This window comes from Bufo bufo, chromosome 6, assembly GCF_905171765.1.
Source record: "Bufo bufo chromosome 6, aBufBuf1.1, whole genome shotgun sequence".
Lineage (NCBI taxonomy): Eukaryota > Metazoa > Chordata > Amphibia > Anura > Bufonidae > Bufo > Bufo bufo.
This window is the reverse complement of record NC_053394.1, coordinates 421,734,463-421,742,533: the sequence shown is the minus strand read 5'-3', so window position 1 is coordinate 421,742,533 and position 8,071 is coordinate 421,734,463.

The window sequence follows — 8,071 nt, the reverse complement described above, 5'->3', positions numbered from 1 at the left end:
GAGGTGTGTGGTGTCTTCTCTGAGAAAAAGGGGACATTAGGATCGCATGGTTCTGGATGTCCGAATGGCATGATCTTGGGACAGTACGGAGCTACTCATTTGGGTTATAAGGGCCCGTTACAATTTGGTGGCAGCGGTGGGATCGATCCCACCACTAGGGTGACATTCAAACCACCAACTGGGACCCCCCTTTGTAATGATGGAGCGTTACTATGAGACTCTAAAGAGGGAGACCCTGAAAAATCTGCTGGAGACTCGAGGAAGGACGTCTGATAATAAGACCAAAGCCGTGATGATCAAGGAGTTGTGTGAGTTAGACCAGCAACAAGGAGCGGTCCGAGTTGAGAGTCCTGTCATATGGGACACAAATCACCCCACGGTTAAGCAGGTGAACCAGGTGCTGTATCAGGTGCACAAGCTGGAGCGGGAAAGGCGTTTGACCCAGCAGGAAGCAGTAGCCCCGGCCCTGAGGATAGGGGGGAACAAGCTACCCTATGGGGCATTCCAAATATTTAAAGAGGAATCGGAAGACATTGACGAGTTCCTTGAGGTATTTGAGCGGCAGTGTGGGAACTTATGTCTGGAGCCGGATGAGTGGGTCCCTGTGCTAGTGAGTAAGCTTACCGGCCGAGCACGGACTGCCTATGAGAGCATGCCTGCTGAGGACTGCCAGGACTATGAACGAGTAAAGGAGCGGCTGCTCGCCTGCTATGGAATAACCCCTGAGGCTCACCAAGTGAAATTCCGTAGCCTCAGAAGGAAGGTACAGCAGTCCTTGGTGGAGTGGACCACTGTATGAAGCGGTCTGTGGAAGGCTGGATCTTGGGATACCAGGCAGAGACTGTTTCGGACGTTATCCAGTTAGTACTGCTGGAGCAATTTTATGAGTTCGCTCCCCCTGCGGTCAGCGAGTGGGTGAAAGACCGTAAACCCAAAACTGCGGACGAACCAGCAGTTCTTGGGGACGAGTATCTATACTACTGACGCAACTGGCACCTCGACAATAATAGGCAAGTACTGAATGCGCCTACTCCAACCCGAACCCCGTTCCAGCCCCGACCCAGTCCGGCAACCCTTGCTCCCACAGCTGCCAGACCATCCTACTCTCTCTCAGCTGCCCGAAACCCTTACTGGGCACCATCTACTGAGAACAGAGTTGTGCTAGCAAGACCAACCCGTCCAGACCTGCGAACCTGTTTCCGTTGCGGGCAAGCGGGACATATCCAGCTACACTACACCAACACCTGGGGTCCCAAGAACAACCCTCCTTCTGCCAACCTCCAGTTTTCTGCCTAGAAACCGAGGAGGACTTTGGAACCCTGCATGAGGTGGACCCAGTCCGAGCTGCCTCTGGAGATAACAGGGAACACCACCGGCAGGATGTGTGGTTCAATGGCAAGAAAGCTGAGGGGGTACGAGGTCCAGGGGCTATTATCACCCTTGTTAAGCCCCACCTGGTCCCCCCTGCTGGACAGTTGTCCAAATTCATAGCTGTCTGAGTGGCCAGAGGCAACGTACATCGGATTCCCCTTTCCCAAGTTAAAATGGATTGGGGCAACTGGAGCCAACAGGTCCAAGTTGGAGTTATGCAGGAGTTATCAGCTGAAGTGCTTCTGGCCAATGATTTAGGCTACTTAACTTCTCACTATCAGAAGGATACCGTAACCCCAGAGACATGTACGTTGGTAACACGCCAGCAGAGCCAGAGGATCAGAGCGGCACCCGAGGAGAAGAACCAGTGAGTGAGACTGCCCCTAAGTGCAACCCTGACAGGTCCCTAAGTAGTTTCAGAAAGCCACGCTTGCTGATCCAACCCTAGCAGGGTATCGAGAACGTGCTGGGGCTGAGCCGGCAAAGCCAAGCGATGGTAAAATTATATGGAGTCAGGGGTTGTTATACCAGCTTACAGAGGGCACCAAGCCCCCTAAGATACCTAAGAAGCATCTGGTCGTGCCCCAGCAGTACCGAACTGACCTCATGCGAGTTAGCCATGACATTCCCCTGGCTGGCCACCTCAGAATAAACCGTACCAGGGCTCGCCTGACTCAGAACTTTTATTGGCCCGGGCTATCCGAGGATTTGAAAATGTACCTGCGAACTTGTCATGCCTGCCAGCGGGGAGGCAAGCGAGGCGACAACCCCAGGGCTAAACTGCACCCCTTACCCATTATCAAGGAGCCCTTTAGCTGCATAGCAGTCGATATTATCGGGTCCCTTGCTAAGCCCAGCCCCACCGGGAAAAAGTTTATCCTCACAGTTGTAGACTTTGCTACTAGGTATCCCGAGGCTGTTCCGTTAAATAATATCACCACCAAGTCAGTGAACGATGTACTGTTTAGTATTTTCCCCAGGGTCGGTTTTCCCCTAGAGGTGCTTTTCGACAATGGGTCTCAGTTCTGTGCTGAACTGACCCGGCAGGTCTGGGATCTGTGTAAGATCCACAGTCTGTGTACATCCCCCTATCACCCCCAGACCAATGGTCTCTGCGAGCGCTTCAATGGGACCCTGAAGCAAATGCTTCAGACATTCGCCCTGCAGTACCAGGACTGGGAGAGGTTCCTGCCCCACCTTCTGTTGGCTTATAGGGAGGTGCCGCAGGAGTCTACTGGGTTTTCTCCCTTCGATCTTTTGTACGGGAGAAGAGTTAGAGGACCCCTAGATTTGGTTTGAGACCACTGGGAGGGAGACAGGGAGGAGGAAGGGAACCCACTACATCAGTATGTCCTCAATCTCAGAGAAAGGCTGACAGAGCTAACTGCCTCTGTGGCGGCGAACCTTCGGGCAGCCCAGAGTTGACAAAGAGTTTGGTACGATCGTACCGCTCAGAGCCGTATCCTAGCAGTAGGGCAGAAAGTGCTGGCACTAAAACCGGTAAGGACGGATAAGCTCCAAGCCAAATGGCAAGGACACTATCGGGTGGTGAAGCAGCTCTGCGACATCATGTACCTCCTGGCCAAGTGTTCAGATGAGAGGATTCAACAAACCTTTCATGTGAACATGTTAAAGGCATACAAGGAGAGGGCAGGGGAGGTAGCTGCCATCTGTGCCCCTGAAGCTGACAACACTGAGCAGTTACCGCTTCCCAAAATCCCCAGACAAGGAGGACCCCGAGTAGGGATAGAGGGCATACAGATATCCAAGCAGTTAGGGGATATCCGGCAGAGGCAGATCAGAGAAGTAATAGCCCTACATAGGGAGCTGTTCTCGATGATCCCAGGAGTCACAGATCTAGCCATGCACAATGTAGAAACCCCAGGGCAGCCTCCCCTCAAGCAAGCCGCTAATAGGGCACCAGAGACCGTTAGAGCAGGGATGAGGCAAGAGATTAGAGAGATGCTTGATTTAGGGATCATCGAGACATCTAGGAGCCCCTGGGCTTCTCCAGTAGTCCTCGTACCTAAGAAAGATAGAACGACCCGTTTTTGCGAGACTCAATGACCGGACCTTGACTGATGCCTACCCCATGCCCCTTATCGATGAGTTGTTAAACCGCATTGCCCGGGGCAAGTTCTCCACCACCTTAGATCTCTGCAAGGGGTACTGGCAGATTCGTCTGGACCCAGAGACTATTCTGAAGTGGGCGTTTTTCACCCCCTTTGGCCTGTACCAGTTTAAGGTGATGCTGTTTGGGATGAAGAACACACCAGAAACGTTCCAGCGGATGATAGATAGGCTCCTAGATGGCTTCCAGGAGTATGCCTGCGCATACCTGGACGACATTGCTATCTACAGCAATATCTGGGAGGAACACTTGGACCGTATTGGAACACTTGGGTATTGTATTGGACCGCGTGCAGGCAGCGGGGCTCACCCTAAGGCCCGACAAATGTGTAATTGGGGTAGCGGAAGTCCCATACCTCGGGCACCAAGTGGGTAGTGGGTGCCAGCGTCCAGAGCCGGCAAAGATAGAGGCAGTTGCCTGATGGCCCACCCCCTGCACCAAGACCCAGGTCTTAGCATTCCTGGGTACCGCTGGCTATTACCGCAAATTCGTTCCCGAGTACAGCTCCATAGCCAAGCCCCTGACTGACCTGACAAAGAAAAATCTGCCTAAACAAGTCCTGTGGTCTCCGGAGTGTGAAGCTGCCTTCCAGAAACTCAAGCACGCTCTGGTTACTGCACCCGTACTGACTGCACCTAACCCCACCAAACGGTTTTGTGTTCACACAGATGCCTCTGCTTTTGAACTTGAAGCAGTACTAAGCCAAGTGGGGGACGATGGCCGTGAGCACCTGGTGAAGTACATTAGCCGCAAGCTGTTACCTCGGGAGGTAGGATATGCAGCCGTGGAGAAGGAGTGTCTGGCTCTGGTCTGGGCCCTCAAAAAGTTCCAGCCTTATCTGTATGGGCAGTCCTTCACGGTGTTTCCTGACCACAACCCTCTTGTATAGCTTCACCGTGTCTCTGGGGACAATGGCCGACTCTTGAGATGGAGCCTTGCCCTGCAGCCCTATGACTTCAGGGTTCAGTACCGACCGGGGAAGCAGAACGGGAATGCTGATGGTCTGTCCCGGCAACTGGAGCTCGAGAACTGAACAATGCTGATCTTCCCGGACAGCCCCTAGCCGACCCGTTAGGATCTGGCCAGGTCTGCCAGTCCTTTGGACAAAGGGAGGGGGGGGGGGGAGTATTGTTACATCAGGAGAGCAAGTGCCATGGTTGTGTGTCATGAACTGTGCAGAAATCCTATCATCTCTTCCCCTATGCAGAATGAGGGCTGTAACTGTGTCCACCATCCCCTGCCGAGACTCTGCCCAACAACAGATTAACAGCTGTACTTAAGGTTGTTTACCTGTAAATGGAATGTGATAATGTCATGTGACCTGCCATGAGAGAGGGGGGATTCGAAACTGTTGTTATCTCTCATATATTGGGGAGGGGGATATGAACACTGTTGTTTTACCTCAATAAATTCGTTTATGTTCTGAGTTCACATGAACCAGAGGTGTGTGGTGTCTTCTCTGAGAAAACGGGGACATTAGGATCGCATAGTTCTGGATGTCCGAATGGCATGATCTTGGGACAGTACGGAGCTACTCATTTGGGTTTTAAGGGCCCGTTACAGTGACATTTTGCCATCTGTATGGTGGCTAACCTCCAGGCTTGCCACTCTGGTCAGTGTAATTCAAATCTGTCATCAATGCTGCTGCAAATGTTATATCAGGTAGAAATGATGGAGCCGGATTTATCTTTAGGCATTTTGTGGGTTTCTTAAGAAGTTCTGTCTATGGTCCTCCGGCTCCATAATAAACAGATAATTACCTGCAAGGGCTTCTTCTTAATTCTTAAATGGACTTAGAGGAATTTGGGCAGAATTGCTTTTTTTCAGTACAGTTAAAAGAAACAAAAATCTATAGAAACGAGATTACAGATGAAAGCTTTTGTCCGGCCAGGCTGTTGTAGGATTTATGTGGCGATGATTACGGAATAGAAAATTAGAACATCTTACGTTTACGAGCTTTTTATGTTATGCAATGTGATTAGAAGTTCAAGATAATAAAGCTCTTGTGGCCATCCATTTTGATAATCCAAGTACCATAACGATGAAACCTAAATTCAATCAAAACCCTGGAAATCTGGAGTTAGCGCACTTAGGCAGGGTGCTGAATCTCCTTAAAGAGACCAATCTTATATGGAGACTTACTTGAAGTACTCCATAGTATAGAGACTTATTGTTGTAAACATTGTCCAGCTCACCTGCTGTCTCTATCCCTTCTATCAACTTCCTGGATGCACGGAGACCTTGGTAAGACCGTGAAATAGTAGAAATAAAGCGATGGATCCAGCATCGAAGTTAGAAAATATCGTGGGTTCCTTTATTCAGTATAGTACAAATCCATACAGTGACAGCATCACCTCAGTGTTCCAAATGAACGTCTACACTTTTCGAACAAACATGTTCTTAGTCGTGACCGATCAGATATCCTACTGGCCATGTTTATATTGGCTAGCCGCTGCCTCTCCTTCCACCTCCAGGTGAGAGCTAGAAGGAGCTGAATGCAGCACACCCAAAACACGGCCAATAGGAACAACTGAAATTAACATTGGTGCAAGTTTAACATTTTTAAAACCAAGTGAGTGCACATGAAATATATGCTATTCAGACTCCTAAATCAGGAATAACAAAATGTGCCAGTCTCCGAAAAATTAAGTGATGGACAAGACATTAATAAACACAAAACATATGCGAATTTCTGAAAAAACCGCATGGTCTGAATAGTGATTCACAATGTTAAAAACAGAAAAATGCAAATCAAGCATGGCGAGAGTATCCTCATAACTGCTGATCTGGATGAAACAACACTATGAAAATAAAATATAATATATACAGTACAGACCACAAGTTTGGACACACCTTCTCATTCAAAGAGTTTTCTTTATTTTCATGACTATGAAAATTGTAGATTCACACTGAAGGCATCATAACTATGAATTAACACATGTGGAATTATATACATAACAAACAAGTGTGAAACAACTGAAAATATGTCATATTCTAGGTTCTTCAAAATAGCCACCTTTTGCTTTGATTACTGCTTTGCACACTCTTGGCATTCTCTTGATGAGCTTCAAGAGGTAGTCCCCTGAAATGGTTTTCACTTCACAGGTGTGCCCTGTCAGGTTTAATAAGTGGGATTTCTTGCCTTATAAATGGGGTTGGGACCATCAGTTGCGTTGAGGAGAAGTCAGGTGGATACACAGCTGATAGTCCTACTGAATAGACTGTTAGAATTTGTATTATGGCAAGAAAAAAGCAGCTAAGTAAAGAAAAACGAGTGGCCATCATTACTTTAAGAAATTAGGGTCAGTCAGTCAGCCGAAAAATTGGGAAAACTTTGAAAGTAAGGGCTATTTGACCATGAAGGAGAGTGATGGGGTGCTGCGCCAGATAACCTGGCCTCCACAGTCACCGGACCTGAACCCAATCGAGATGGTTTGGGGTGAGCTGGACCGCAGAGTGAAGGCAAAAGGGCCAACAAGTGCTAAGCATCTCTGGGAACTCCTTCAAGACTGTTGGAAGACCATTTCAGGGGACTACCTCTTGAAGCTCATCAAGAGAATGCCAAGAGTGTGCAAAGCAGTAATCAAAGCAAAAGGTGGCTACTTTGAAGAACCTAGAACATGACATATTTTCAGTTGTTTCACACTTGTTTGTTATGTATATAATTCCACATGTGTTAATTCATAGTTTTGATGCCTTCATAGTCATGAAAATAAAGAAAACTCTTTGAATGAGAAGGTGTGTCCAAACTTTTGGTCTGTACTGTATATACAGTGGGATGCGAAAGTTTGGGCAACCTTGTTAATCGTCATGATTTTCCTGTATAAATCGTTGGTTGTTACGATAAAAAATGTCAGTTAAATATATCATATAGGAGACACACACAGTGATATTTGAGAAGTGAAATGAAGTTTATTGGATTTACAGAAAGTGTGCTATAATTGTTTAAACAAAATTAGGCAGGTGCATAAATTTGGGCACTGATGTCATTTTATTGATTCCAAAACCTTTAGAACTAATTATTGGAACTCAAATTGGCTTGGTAAGCTCAGTGACCCCTGACCTACATACACAGGTGAATCCAATTATGAGAAAGAGTATTTAAGGGGGTCAATTGTAAGTTTCCCTCCTCTTAATTTTCTCTGAAGAGTAGCAACATGGTGGTCTCAAAACAACTCTCAAATGACCTGAAGACAAAGATTGTTCACCATCATGGTTTAGGGGAAGGATACAGAAAGCTGTCTCAGAAATTTCAGCTGTCTGTTTCCACAGTTAGGAACATATTGAGGAAATGGAAGACCACAGGCTCAGTTCAAGTTAAGGCTCGAAGTGGCAGACCAAGAAAAATCTCGGATAGACAGAAGCGACGAATGGTGAGAACAGTCAGAGTCAACCCACAGACCAGCACCAAAGACCTACAACATCATCTTGCTGCAGATGGAGTCACTGTGCATCGTTCAACCATTTGGCGCACTTTACACAAGGAGATGCTGTATGCGAGAGTGATGCAGAGGAAGCCTTTTCTCTGCCCACAGCACAAAAAGTGCCGCTTGAGGTGGGCTAAAGCAC